At 44.0% G+C, this 15,555-nt stretch overlaps 1 long non-coding RNA gene across 1 annotated transcript in view; it reads left to right on the top strand.

Moving 5' to 3' along the window:
* Window positions 1–3,019: 3,019 nt before the first annotated feature.
* The window catches only part of LOC115030590, a 126,078-nt gene continuing 113,542 nt past the window's right edge, over window positions 3,020–15,555 (top strand). Inside the window, exon 1 of the long non-coding RNA XR_003836171.1 lies at window positions 3,020–3,328. This is a non-coding gene — a long non-coding RNA (uncharacterized LOC115030590). The remainder of the gene's footprint in view (window positions 3,329–15,555) is intronic.

Raw genomic sequence — 15,555 nt, 5'->3', positions numbered from 1 at the left:
GAGGAGAGAGAGAGGAGAGAGAGAATGTGTTTAAACCTCCAGACTTGGAAAAGTATATGTAATAAAGCTCACCCTCTATTAGAAATTTATTTTAAAATAAACTATAAAATGTGAACTTCCTGTAACATACACACCAACACACACACCAACAAACACACACCAACATACACACACCAACACACACACACACCACTTTCAAACTAGCATCAAGTTTAAAGATACGACAAATACCCATTAATCATGAAACTCGTATCTGGAAAAGAACAAATCAATGAACTCAAATTGAAAATATGGGGTCATGGGAACTTTGCCCCACTAGTACCTGACAAGACTCCCGTGATATTTAATCTCACATCTCACAATGCTCATCGAGCTCAGACTCCTTCATCTGGATGAAGGACATCTATACAGCTGTATCAAAACTACTCATGATCTATTCTTTAGCCCCCTCCCCTCCCATCCCAGCATATCAGAACAGGGCTTAGGTACAAAAAGGATTCTTTATTTTCTTTTTGCAGTTGACATGGCCCTTAAGCAGTAATTACATTTATTTCCAGGGGCTCACTCCTGCTTGTTGAACTTTTACCCAGTTGGCCTTCTTATTACAGCGTTTGAGGGAGGAAAGGTGGTTTTGATTATCTATTTTGGGTATGTGTGTATGTTTGTTTGTATTTTAGGTGCTGGGAGAGAATCCCAGGATTCATGCCTGCTAAGGATCTGAGCCACATCCTTAGCCCATGAAGAAAGCTTTAATGAGTACTTTGTAGTTGACAAATCTGGAAGGGGCTGGAGAGACAGCCCAGAAGTTCAGAGTAATTGATGGCTTTATTCTGAGGACTGGAGTTTGAAGCGTGGCCTCCATATTCACTGGTCCACAAATGTTTATAATTGCAGCTCCAAAGGATCCAACACTCTCGTCTGGCCTCTTGCACTTGCACACATATGTGTATACACGCGCACACACACACACATACACACTCACACACACTTAATAAAAACAATCTTAAAAAAGAAAATAATGACGGAGTGGAAATCCTAAAATTCTGTAGTAGAAATCTTGTCAAGGTGTCAGCCATACAAATGACTATTCATCGATTTAGGTGGAGACAGATCTTTGCTCCTTTTTTTGCATATCTGAGACTAGTAGCAAGGACTTACTGACCTCCTATGCTCTAGTATGATTCTGCTAAAAACTTGTGGGTTTTTGTTTTGTTTTGTTTTGTTTTTTTTTGCATTTAATGTCCCCAATGACCCTGATAGGAAATCCGAGGCCAAGGAGTTCCTTTGCCTAGTACAAAAAACAAGTGGAGAAGGGGAGATTCCGATGATTCTCCAATAAATCCAAACCCGTGCTTCTTGCATTCCAGCCAGTAACCGTTCACTTTCTTCTGGTGAGAAAGATGGAGTCACTCACGCCTGGCTTCCTCCCCCCCCCCCCCCCCACCGGGAGACTTTCACAGCAAATGCTGTTCTGACAGCAATGTGAGCCTCACTCACCCACTGCAGTAATTACATTTATTTCCTGGAAATTCTTCAGCAAATTGCATCCCATAGGCCCTGGGGCAAGGCACAGTTCAATTCTGGAGGTCAGGAGGGAGAAGCTCTCTGCCCCCCTCAGAACTTCCATGTGCTGACCTTCAAGCAAACCTGGGGCTCTTCCCTTCAGTCCACTCCTCCACCCCACACCCAGTGCTGGGATGAAAATAGGCCTTAGCCCACATCCCAGCACCTCTCTGAATTCTAGTCAGAGAGGGCTCTGTCTGTAAGTCAACTCTGCCCCCTCATCATCACAACAGTCGTCTCCTCCCTCATGAAGGTAGGTTTCTTTCCTGAGTTATTTTGTCCCAGCAATGAACCTTTCAAATTTCCCCAGGTTAGGCCCCAAGGGACAGAGACCCTGACTTCCCTGGTTATATTGGATGTCTAGCACCTAACTATGTAACTGATACAGAGTTAGTAGAAAGAAGCCCGGTATCTGTTGAAAGAAAGAATAGGTCAGAGGTCATCAAACAGGAAGACTAGAAAAGGACCTTACCATAACCTTGGCCCTTGGCTCTGTTGTATTTGGGAACACACACACACACACATTTACAAATATAGATTTTTAAATTTAGGCTTTGTCGAAGATCTAGAAAATAGACTGTTCACATCAGGGATTCAGGGGATGTGTTGGCTAGTTTTATGTCGACTTGATACAAGCTAGACTCATCGGAGAAAAGGGGTCCTCGGTTGAGAAAATGTCTTAAGATTGGATGTAGGCAAGCATGTAGGGCATTTTCTTAATTAGTGATCCATGGAGGAGGGCCCACCCCTGGGCAGGTGGTCCTGGGTTCTATAAGAAAGCAGGCTGAGCAAACCATGAGGAGCAAGCCAGTAAACAGCGCTCCTCCACGGCCTCTGCATCGGTGCCTGTCTCCAGGTTCCTGGTCTTGTTTGAGTTCCTGTCCTGACTTCCTTCAGTGATGGATGACAAAGTGGAAGTGTAATAAACCCTTTCTTTCCCAGGGTTTTGGTCACAATGTTTCAGCACAGCAATGATAACCCCAACTAGAACGGAAATCTGTACCAGGATAGAGGGTTCTTACTGTGACAGACCTGAGCATGCTGGTTTTTGGAGGACGGTGGAAGGCTTTGGAATGTTAGAAAAGTCATTGAGGGTTATGAGATTGTTGGGCTGATCTGTAGGACGTGAGAGCAGTGTAGGCGACGGAAGTCTGGCTTGTAAGTTTCAGGGGGAAGCAAAGACTCTCTACTGGGCCTTTTGTGTTTTTCACAATCTGTGGAGTCTGGTCAGCTGGGGCTGAAGAATCAGCTGTGATTAACAAGAGACCAGAATTACTCAAGTAAATCCTTTGCTTTGCTGGGACAATGGGTGCTGGTCAGCTGGGACTGAAGAATCAGCTGTGATTAAGAAGAGATCAGAATCCTTAAGGTGAGGTCTTCTGGAAAAGTCAGCGGGGTCAGCAAACAGAAGCTCTGGTCCAGAGGTGACCAAGGTTGTACCATTTGTTGGCAGCTGAACCGGGTAGTGAATCACCCAGGTGGTTCTGGTTTTGAAGGCACGAAGGCGTCATGAACAGCAGTGGAGGGCTGGCCCTGTGCGGCAAGGCTGGAGTCCCTGAATAAAGCCCAGGACAGGTGAAAGTACAGCTAAGTTGCTGCAGGGGATCCCAGCATTTTTTAAATGACGGTACTATGGGATGACCACAAAGGACGGCAGCAGATGTGGTGTGGAGATGGCCTGAGCTTAGGAGACAGTTTCTGTGTGCAGCAGAGGGAGGAGCCAGAGAAGCAACCCAAGCCCTTTGGAGGAGCCCAGGAGATCATGGTGAGTGGACCCCAGACATCGGATTCTGAATTACTGACAGTTTGGGATTTGGTTTTGATTTGATTTGTGATTGTGCCCCTGGTCTTCACTCTTGAAGTTAGAAACTATTTAGCTTATTTTTGATAGGAACCCATAGTTGAGAGACACTGTGTTTTAAAAGACTTTTAATTTTTTAAAAAAGATTTATTTATTTTATATATGTGAGTACACTGTAGCTGTCTTCAGACACACCAGAAGAGGGCATCAGATCTCATTACAGATGGTTGTGAGCCAACATGTGGTTGCAGGGAATTAAACTCAGGACCTCTGGAAAAACAGACGGTGTTCCTAACCACTGAGCCATCTCTCCAGCCCAAGACTTTTAATTTTTATTACTTAATTATTTAAAATTTGTTTTAAAAAATTAGTGTTTTAATGTATTATGGGTGTTTTATCTGCATGTAAATCTGTGCATTAAAAGAGAGCATTGGATCTCATGGGACTACAGTTACAGATGGTTGTGAGCCACCATGTGGTTGCTGAGAATTGAACTCAGGACCTCTGGAAGAGCAGCCAGTGCTCTTAACCACTGAGCCATCTCTCTAGCTCAAAGGCTTTGGATTTTAAAAGAATGGGTATTTTAAAGATACTGAATTTTTAAAGACTGTGGGTCTTTTCAAACTTAGAATGTTTATAATGTAGTATTGATATTAATGTGTGACCTTGGGATGAACAAGAAAGGAAAGGCCGTGGCCTAACAGTAACGTGTTTGTGGTGTAAAGTTGACAAGGGAGAAGTCGTACTGGCTAGTTTTTAACCTGACACAAGCTAGAATCAATTGAGAGATTGATTGAGAAGGTGCTTCCATAAGGCAGGGCTGTAGGCTAGCATGTAGGATATTTCTACATGATCCATGGAGAGAGGCCCTGCCTGTTGTGGGTGGTGCCATTGTCTGGGCTGGTGGTCCTGGGTTCTATGAGAAAGCGGGCTGAGAAAGCCATGGGGAGCAAACTAGCAGCACCCCTCCATGGTCTCTGCATCACTACTAAGGTTCCTGTCCTGTTTGAGTTCCTGTCCTGACTTTCTTCAGTGATAAAGAGCGATGAAAACATAAGTCAAATAAACCCTTTTCTCTCCAGCTTGCTCTTGGTCACAGTCGTTCATCACAGCCATAGGGATTCCTACCAAGGGGAGGAGGATTGATTGTTAATTTCGATGGGACTTGAAGGACCCACATTCTGTAGCTCAGTGCCTTGCCAAAGGAAAACCAGAAGGCAGGAGCTGGTAAAGAGAAAGGGCTTTACTTTCAAGTTCTCACCAAAACTGGGGAGAGAAAGACTTCCATTTTTTCTCTGTAGCTCTATTACAATCAATGAAAATTCAGTATCAACCTGGGAAGTGTACTCTTGGGGACTTAGCTGAGAGGTATTCGTTCAGCCAGGGGGTGGGGAGGGGACTGTGCGGTGGTGCCAATGCCTCAGCTGTCAATCGCAGCGCGAGGGCTCTGTTTCAGGGCCAAAAGAACTCCAGACGTTTCTAGGAGGAGGGAGATCTTGGAAACGAGGCCCTGGGGGTTGGAATGAATCCGCTTCAGTACCTCCTCCTGCCGGTCGACCGTCTTTTATTGAGCAACTACTGAAGTATTTCCGAGTTGATGCCAAGCAATTATCCGTTCTGCAGCCCTGTGTATAAGATTGCTTATATTGTTTCCAGGCTATCTTTAGGTTAATGCGCCTTTCATTTATGAATTTATTTGTTTGCTCACCCAGACAACAAACACCTATGAAACATTTGTGATGGGTCAGTTGTTCTAGGTAGGGTTTTGGCTGCCTGAGGGAACTTTCCCTGCAATTATAGCTCTGGGCTGGGGGTCAGCTGTTTTCACTCAGCATGACAAGCGATTTATGCTGATGGTGGAGAACTAGGGAGGGAGGAGAAGCAGGAAGAGGTGAGTCTTGGCCCCGAGTCAGTATTAAGATACCACTCTGCTCTTGGCAATGAACAGACTCTGAGGGACTGAGGGACTGTCCAGATTCGTGACTGCCCATAAATGCAGCCGGATAAAGTATGGCGTCCTATACTGGGACTTAGAACTTACATCTGTCTCATACATGCCTTTCTTTCTTTCTTTCTTTCTTTCTTTTCTTTCTTTCTTTCTTTCTNTTCTTCTTCTTCTTCTTCTTCTTCTTCTTCTTCTTCTTCTTCTTCTTCTTCTTCTTCTTCTTCTTCTTCTTCTTCTTCTTCTTCTTCTCTCTCTCTCTCTCTCTCTCTCTTTCTTTTGGTGGGTGGTGGGGAGAGGCCATGATAGAGTGTTACAGTTTGTGTCTCCCCAGTGATCACACAACAAAGGTGTATCTCACCAGTGCTTGCACTGCTGCAAAGTGGTAGGAACTTGAAGTGGGGCCATCATTGTCAACAAGGCATGCCTTTGAAGGTTGTTTTGGGAACAAGGTCCCTTCATCACTCTCTCCTTTTGCTTCCCAGCCACTAGGTAACTGGGCCAAGGAACAGATGGAATCCCCCCCCCCCCCAAAAAAAAAAAAAACCCCAAACTCAAAACTCAACTCTTCATTAAGGAAATAAAGGAGCACCCCCCCCCCCCAAACAGGGCTACTCTTTTTCATCTGATCTCTCTGCTGTTGTCGCAGTGACTGGAAGGCATGCACCATAAGGAATATGTCTGATTTCCGGTGCTTGCCTGCTTGTGTGGAGACTCACCACATCTTCAGAGCTCATTTGCTTTTTCCACTCTGCCTTGCCCTGCCATGGCCTGGGAACTCTTCTTGTTGGATTGTAGCCTTATTAGCCTCAGTTGAAATGCTGGCTAATGTAGGCTTGACCGTCTGTGCTTCTGTGTGGGTGACAGTTAATCTTTATCATGAATGTATCAGGAGACACATCCTCTAGTTTCCAAAGGAGGATTAGGTAAGGAGGGAAGTCCTACCCTGAACACTCATTTTCTGTCTTTCTCTGTGTATATCTAATAGCATTGTTAAACACCAACGTTTTTTCCCTCTCAGGAGAAGAGAGCGTGTAGGTCCTCTAGCCATCCCAAATGTTGTCTTTGCTCTTGTTTTTTATTTTTATTTTGTTGTTGTTAAGACAGGGTCTTCCAATGTACCTTTGGCTGTCCTGCTACTCCATGTGCACCCCAGGCTGCTGTTTAACTCATAACAATCCTCCTGCCTCAGTCTCCTGAGTGCCAAAATTATAGGACCACACTTAGTTGTCCACCCTGTTGACTGGAAAGCAGACACTAGTGCACCTATGCATGGGGCGTCTGAGGGGCCTGGTGAGATCTAAGATTGAGCAGTATTTGGTAAAGATGGTGGGGCAGGGGAGGCCTACACAGGGCAGGGAAAATGCACCATCGCTGGAGGACTGGCAACCAAGTGCTGAGCTTTTACTGGGAAAGGAGGAGGTTTGCTTTTTATTCCCCCATTTATGCTGTAGTATAAAGCAGGACAGAGATTCCAAGGCTTGTGTAGTGATTCCCCCAGGAGGTACAGAGCTCTTCTCCTACCCTGGGCTTCCTGCTACATTCCTTTGCCTTTCCTTGCTAACCAGGATCCTTGGGCACAGCACAAGTTGCTGCTTCTTCATAGCTCCTAAGCACTAAATTTCCCATTATATGAAAAGATTCAAACTATTCAAACTTCTCTATGTTCCATGCCAAATTTTTCAACATATATTTTTCCCCCAATAATATATTTTTTTCATTCACTTTATATCCCAATCACAGGCCCCTCCCTCCTTTCCTCTGAGACCTGCCTTTACAAATCCCTCCCCCCCATTACTCCCTTCTCTTCTCCTCAGAGAAGGAGAAACTCAGCTTGGATACCACCCCCTACCCCTTACCCCCCACCTATATCTAGTCCCAGCAGGACCAGGCACATCCTCTTGTGCTGAGGCCCAACCAGGCTATCCAGGTAGGGGAAGGGAATCCAATGGCAGGCCAAAGAATCTGAGACCAACCCCACTCCAATTGTTAGGGGACCCATACAAAGACCCAGCTGCTACAACTGTGTAGGGGGCCTAGGTCTAGCCTGGGCATGCTCTTTGGTTGCGAATTCAGTCTTTGTGAGCCTCCATGGGCCCAAGCGAGTTGACTCTGTAGATCTTCTTGTGGTGTGCTTGATAGCCCTGGCTCCTTCAGTTCTATCCCTGACTCTCGAACAAGATTCCTTAAGCTCCACCTGATGATTGGCTGTGGGTCTCTGCATCTCAACTGGGGCCTTAATGGGCTCTGGTCAGGCATCTCTTGAAGTCATGCAGTAGCTCCCTCTGAGGTCTAACCAGCTCCTCATGATGCATTTTAAATGTGTTGTTAGATTTCTTTCAGATGGTAAGACAGTTGGGTTATAAGATGTTCATGTGGTAGCCTGTGTTGTATGTTATGTGCTTTCCTTCATCCAACCATCTTTTTTTATTATTAATTTTATTATTATTTTTTTTTATTTTATGTGCATGGGTGTTTTGCCTGTATGTATGTCTGTGGACTTGGTTTATGCCTGGTACCCACTGATGCCAGAGGAATGTGTCAGAACCCCTGGGAATTGAGTTATAGCAAATGTGAGCTGTCAAGTGTCTTGGGAATCAAATCTGAGTCCTTTGAAAGAACAAGTGCTCTTAATTGCTGAGCCATTTCTCCAACTCTAACATCTCACTTCCGTGGTGATAAATTGGTGCTCATCACTTGGGAGAATTCTTATTTATTATGATGGGTGTCCTCCAGTCATAGATAAATCACACAGACTGGATGGCCACTGTTCATGACATAGCTACAAGGCATGGCATACAACATATGAGCCTGTGTATGCATGAACCATGCTTATTCACAGCTTTTGCTTGCTTGTTTTGTTTTTCAAGACAGGGTTTTGTTGTATAGCCCTGGCTGTCCTGGAACATAGTCTGTAAGCCAGGCTGGCACTGAACTCAGGAGATCCTCCTGCCTCTGCTTCGAGAGTACTGGGATTAAAGGTTTGCACTGCCACTTTGTTTATTCACTTTTTAAATCCATACCGTGGCCCAATACAAGATTAGACACTTAGTAAATGTTTTTGTGGTTTACTAATCATAGTAAGGAATGTTCCAAACATAAATGGGGCTAAAATAATACTACTTCTTTTTTATTTATTTATTTATTTATTTATTTATTTATTTATTTTTTGGTTTTTCGAGACAGGGTTTCTCTATATAGCCCTGGCTGTCCTGGAACTCACTTTGCAGACCAGGCTGACCTCGAATTCAGAAATCCTCCTGCCTCTGCCTTCCAAGTGCTGGGATTAAAGGCGTGCGCCCCCACACCCAGCTCTAAAATAATACTTCTTTTCAGGTGACTACAACAGAGCAATAGACCTGACGTGCTCAGAAAGATGCTCAGGAGATTTCGTAAATACTCAAGATCTCTTCACTCTACTGCTTCAGTTTTGTTACTAAGTGACCTGACTTGGTCCCCAATGTTAGCATCTACAAAGGCTATTATTTTTAATGGCCATATTATAAATGGCTCTCAACTGAGGGTGAATTCTTTTTTTTTTTTTTTTTTTTTCCGAAAAAATCTTTCTTGATTTGTTGCCATCCTGTAGGGCATACCAGAGCCACAGCCTAGGGGTTCCCTTTCTTTAGACTCACAAACAGGGAAGGGAAGTCATTTGCCAATGTGTAACTGTGGCAGCAGGCTGGTAAGAGATAAACATAGGAAAAAAAACCCCTTCACTCTGCCCTACCCCTAAGGTGATGAAACTGACAGATGGTGGGACATGACCTCTCTGGTGGTCAATATTGCTTTTGCACAGGACAGAGTATAAGCACACAACCATCCATCCTAGACATCCCCCTCCCTCCTCTGGCTCTGGCTATAGAAGAACCGGAAGGAAATCAGTCTTTCCTGATTGTCTGTCATAGGCAAACTCTGAATTCTGTGTTGTTTGCCAAGTTGTGTGGGAGACTGGGAGACAGCTCTGTGCCTTTAATGTAGATATTAGCGCCAGTTACACGTGGGAAAGCTGAAGCTTGGCTCAGGGAGAGACAGGCAAACGCAACAAGTCCTTGCAAACATTAGATAAGAGGCTAGGGAGATAACTCAGCAGATAAAGTGCTTACCATGCAAAGCCAGTGACTACAGTTCAGATCTACGGAACCAACTTAAGAGCCAGGTAGGCATGGTGGCAGCCAAGTAGGCATGGTGGCAGCCTGTCCTCCCAGCACTAGGAATACAGAAGTGAGGTTCCTGGACTAAGGTAGCCAGCTAGACTTGCTGTTGGCTGAGTTCTGGGTTTAACTGAGAGAACTTGCCTCAATAACTTAAGTGGAGAGTGATGGATGAAGACACCCAATGTGCATTTGGGGCCACCACATGCCTGTGCACACACACATGTAAACACTCATGCACACATACACATGAAAATAATCCTTGAATTCATAGAAAACATTAATATACCTCTTCATAAGCAGTTCCTAGCAGACAGCCATCTAACTACAACCAAAGAAATTAAGCCAAAGCTCTTTATCTCATTTGTAGTTCTCCAAAATCAGAATTTCTTACCTCCCTTTAGGGCTGACCCCTCTTCTGTCTTGTAGCAACCAGTTCCTTATAGCATTAAGATTTATCAACCCCTATGGGGGAGCCAAGGAAGGTGTAGGGGTATACCAGAACTTCATACTGTACATGAAGGTGTAAGGAGTGAAGTCCTGGGTGAAAGTGTGCTGTTGATGTGGTCGAGTTGAGGACCGGTGCCTCAGACCCATGGCAATAGCACAGCATTTTCTTTGGTCCAAGTATGAATGTTTATGAAGAATGGTTGCCCAGTGTATGCAAAAGGCAAGCAGCTGCAGCTTCCTCCTCACAGATAACTGCAGCCCAAACCCACATCAAAGCCTGGCAGGTATGGTGGCAACCTGTATTGCCAAAACTCAAGAGGCAGGGATGCAGTTCCCTACGGAGACCTCCTACCAACACTAGCTTACTCCTTCTTGCGTTGTACTTAGTAAACACATGGATGGATGTTCTGGGTTTTTGTGCAGTAGGCACCCCTCCGTCTGAGTGAGCTTTCCTGTGTCCATGTGTCTGTCCTGGCTTTATTCCTCTGCCATACAAGAAAGGTATCCAGGCTAAAGTCGCGCTGGATGCAGTGAACCCCGACATATGAATAGGTTAGTTTTTGTTACTTTATGTAAATAGAAGCATACTGTATATGAACACACAGGCACACACATTTCCTGTTTATCTGAAAACAGATTTATACAAAATAAAAAAATCCCGATGATGGGCATTCTGACAAGGTAATTGTAAAATGTTTACAGAAGTGCAAAGGGCAGAGAATCGGTGAGATGGTGTAGAAAATTATGAGCCTTACTAAGACAGTGTGGGATTGCCTTAGGGCTATGCAAATAGCCCAGTGGGACAGAACAGAGTACAAAACAGAATACTAATATTTATATGCAATGTGACACTGCAGGCCACCAGAGAGGAGATGCCTTGTTATACACATTGCTTGGACAACTCACATGGAAAAAAAAATCCCAATATGCAAAAGTCAATTTTGAATGTACTACATGTCTAAATGTGAAATTCTGTAAAGTTTTGAGAAAATATACCAAAAAAAGGCTCGGGAGTGTAGCTTTGTGTCAGGACACTTGCCTAGCATACACAAGTCTTTGGATTTGATCTCAGACACCAAAATACACAGATCTACTTGTGTGTATGTGTTCATGTGTCTAGGTGCTGCATCTTTGCAGGGTCTGAGTACCAGACCCCCCCCCACCCCCCCACCCCATAGACACACACCTTAGAACTGGGATGAGTGGTCTGGGCTCTCTGATGGAGAAGCCGTAGCACTCTGGAAGCTTAGCATGCTTATTATATACAGTTAAAAAGGGAGATGGGGGGGGGGGCTGGTGAGATGGCTCAGTGGGTAAGAGCACCCGACTGCTCTTCTGAAGGTCCCGAGTTCAAATCCCAGCAACCACATGGTGGCTCACAACCATCCGCAACGAGATCTGGCGCCCTCTTCTGGAGTGTCTGAAGACAGCTACAGTGTACTTGCATATAATAAATAAATAAATCTTAAAAAAAAAAGAAAAGGGAGATGGGATTACTGCATATAGCTGAACAAGGAGGTGAGATTCTGACATACACATAGAGAAACAAGGAGGCAGCGTTATCATAGAAAGATAAACTAGGAGGCTAATTTCTGTATGAACAGTCTCTGCAGGGGTGTGGTCTTCAAGCCATAAACACCCAGGGGAAGAAAGTCTCAGTGGACATTTTTTTGCACACATAATTAATATGTGCACATGGACCAGAGAGAGGCCTTGCCATTTCCCAAGGGTCTAAGACACCAAGGTTACCTAACATGGCTGTGCCCATGTCAAACAATGCACATTCACTCCACAGTTCCTCGGCTCCCTACATCTAGGCATGTGTGTAGACCTCTAAACCTACAGGCTCCACATCCATAGATTCAACCAATTATAAATGGGACATAATTCAGAAAAGGTTGTGTCTGCACCAAATACATTTGAGCTTTGTTCTTGACAGATTTCCCAAACCATACAACGTAACAGCTAGCTACATAGTTACATGTAAGTATAAGTTTATATTAGGAGTCACAAATAATCTTGGCATGGTTTTCAGTAAGTGAGAGGACATATGCAGGTTACATAAAAATACAAGGGCTATGGTTATCTTCAGATCTTGGAAGAACCCCATTTGGATACTGTGGGGTTGGAAGTTAGACATGAAAAAAAATTATGGTTAAATCTAGATTCATTTGGTTAATTTTTAAAAAAGGTTTGTTTATTTATTTTGTGTATGTGAGTACACTGTAGCTTTACAGAGGGTTGTGAGTCTTCATTTGGTTGTTGGGATTGAATTTTAGTACCTCTGCTCACTTTGGTCAACCCTGCTTGCTTCGGTCATCCCTGCAGATTTATTTATTATATAAGTACAGTGTAGTTGACTTCAGACACACCAGAAATGGGTGTCAGGTTTCATTATGGGTGGTTGTAAGCCACCATGTGGTTGCTGGGATTTGAACTCAGGACCTTCTGAGGAGCAGTCAGTGCTCTTAACTGCTGAGTCATCTCGCCAGCCCCTAGATTTATTTGATTTGATCAAAATCTTTGCTCTTCTGACTCTGACATACTCTTTAAGGGATGGACAGATATCTCTGACCTGTGACATTCTTTTTTTAAAAATTGGTTATTTTATTTATTATATTTCAAATGTCCCCCATCCTGTTTTCCTATCCCACCCCTTCTCCCCTTTACCTCTATGAGGGTGCCCTTCCACTCCCCCACCCACCCCCACCTCACAGCCCTAGTATTCCCTTATGCTGGGGCATCAAACCTCCACAGAAACAAGGGCCTCCCCTCCTATTGATGCCAGATAAGGCAATCCTCTGCTACATATATAGGAAGGAATGAAAAACTGAAGAGGCTTGTAACCCCACAGGAAGAACAGCAATATCAACTAAACAGACCCTCCAGACCTCCCAGGGTCTGGTTAAACTGCCAACCAGAGTACACGTGGTGGGATCTATGGACCTGTGACATTCTTTGAGGCTTCATTTATGCTTGTGGAAAAATTTAATTTAAAGCAAGCCTATTTCTTTCTTTTTAAAAAAATAAATTATTTATTTATATCCCAAATATTGCCCCCTCCAGCTTCCCCTCAAAGAGCTCTTTTCCCCATCCCCTCTTTCCTTTGCCTCTGAGAGGGCGCCCCTCCTCCTGGTATCCCCCCACCCTGGGACATGAAGACTCTGCAGGATGAGGCTCACCCTCTCCAACTGAGGACAGAAAAGACAGCCCTTTACTACATATGTGCCAAGGGCCTGGGACCAGCCTGTGTGTGGTCTTTGGTTGGTGGTTCAGTCTCTGGGAGCTCCCAGGGGTCCAGGTTAGTTGACACTGTTGGGCTTCCTATTGGTTGCCATCCCCCTCAGCTCCTTCAATCTTTCCCCTAACTTCCTTAGACATCCCTGACCTCTGTCCAATGCTTGACTGTATCTGCATCTGTCTCAGTCACTTGCTGGGTAAAGCTTCTCAGAGAACAGCCAGGCTAGGCTCCTGTCTGCAAGCACAATATAACATCAGTAATAGTATCAGAGATTGGTGCCTGCCCATGAGGTGGATTCCAAGTTGGGCCAGTCACTGGTTGGCCATTCCTTGAGTCTGCTCCATTTTTATTCCTGTATTTCTTTTAGACAGAAGCAAATTTGGGTTGAACGTTTTGTAGGTGGGTTGCTATCCACATTTCTCCACTGGGGGTCCTGTCCGACTACTGGAGGTGCTCTCTTTGGGTTCCATGTCCCTATTACTGTTGGGCATTTTGGCTAAGGTTACCCATATTGAGTCCTGAGAGCCTCTCATATCCCAGGTCTCTGGGACTTTCTAGAGAGTTCCCCCCTCCCCATATAGCTGCATATTTCCATTCATTCTCCAGGATCTTTGGGCCTCTCTCCTGTCTCCCTCATACCTTATCCTGTCCCCTTCCCCACCCAGGTCCCTCCATCCCTCTGCCTTCCATGATTATTTTGTTTCCCCTTCTAGGTGTCCCCACTTGGGCCTTCCTTTTGGTTTGACCTCCTAGGGTCTGTGGAGTGTAACGTGGGTATTCTGTACTTGTTGGCTAATATCCACTTATTAGTGAGTACATACCATGCATGTCCTTTTGGGTCTGGGTTACCTCACTCAGGATGGTATTTTCTAGTTCCACCAATTTGCCTACACAATACTTGATGTCTTTGTCTTTAATAGCTGAATAGTACTCCATTGTGTAAATGAAACACATTTTCTGTATCCATTGTTCAATTGAGGGACATCTGGATTACTTCTAGTTTCTGGCTATTATGAGTAAGGCTGCTATGAACATAGTAGAGCATGAGTCCTTGTGATATGGTGGAACATCTTTTGGGTATATGCCCAGGAGCAGTATAGCTGGGTCGTCAGGAAGAACTCTTTCCAATTTTCTGAGGAACTGCCAGATTGATTTCCACAGTGGTTGTACAAGGTTGCAATCCTATCAGCAATGGAGGCTGTACCTCTTTCTCCACATCCTTGCCAGCATGTGCTGTCTCTTGAGTTTTTTGATCTTAGCCATTCTAATAAGTATAAGGTAGAATTTCAGAGTTGTTTCAATTTGCATTTCCCTGATGATCAAGGATGTTGAACATTTCTTTAAGTGCTTTTTGGCCATTTGAAATTCCTCTGTTGAGAATTCTCTGTTTAGCTCTGTACCCCATTTTTAAATTGAGTTATTTGGATTTTTGGGTCAAACTTCTTGAGTTCTTTATATATTTTGCATATTAGCCCTCTATTGGATGTAGGGTTAGTGAAAATCTTTTCCCAATCTGTAGTCTGCCATTTTGTCCTATTGACAGTGTCCTTTGCCTTACAGAGGCTTTGCAGTTTCATGAGGTCTCACTTATCAAATATTGATCTTAGAGCCTGAGCCATTGGTGTTTTGTTCAGGAAATTTTCTCCTATGCCAATATGCTCAAGGCTATTTCTCACTGTCTCTTCTATTACATTCAGTGTATCTGGTTTTATGTTGAGGTCCTTGATCCACTTGGACTCCAGCTTTGTGAAGGGTGATAAATCTGGATCAATTTGCATTCTTCTACATGCAGACCATGCAGACCTTCCTTCAGGGACTTGAAGTTCTTGTCATAAGATCTTTCACTTACTTGGTTAGTTACACCAAGATGTTTTATATTATTTGTGGCTAGTGTGAAGAGTGTTGTTTCCCTAATTTCTTTCTCAGCCCATTTATCATTTGTATAAAGGAGGGTTACTGATTTATTTGATAATTTTATATCCAGACACTTTTCTGAAGTTGTTTATAATCTGTAGAAGTACTCTGGTAGAATTTTGGGGGTCCTTTTTATATACTATCATACCATCTGTGAATAGTGATATTTTGACTTCTTTCTTTCCAATTTGTATCCCTTTGACCTCCTTTTGTTGTCTAATTGCTCTGGCTAGAACTTCGAGTACTATATTGAACAGATAGGGAGAGAGTGGGCAGCCTTGTCTTGTCCCTGATTTTAGTGGGATTGCTTCAACTTTCTCTCGTTTAATTTGATGTTGGCTACTGGTTAGCTATATATTTGTTTTATTATGTTTTAGCATGTGTCTTGAATTGCTGATCTCTCCAAGACTTTTAAACATGAAGGGTGTGTGTGTCAAATTCTGTGGAAGGTTTTTTTCAACATCTAATGAAATGACCATGTGAGATTTTC

The sequence above is a fragment of the Mus caroli genome, chromosome 3, assembly GCF_900094665.2.
Source record: "Mus caroli chromosome 3, CAROLI_EIJ_v1.1, whole genome shotgun sequence".
In the NCBI taxonomy this organism is placed as follows: domain Eukaryota; kingdom Metazoa; phylum Chordata; class Mammalia; order Rodentia; family Muridae; genus Mus; species Mus caroli.
The sequence above is the reverse complement of the archived record's forward strand: the minus strand, read 5'-3'. Positions and strand labels throughout refer to the sequence as shown.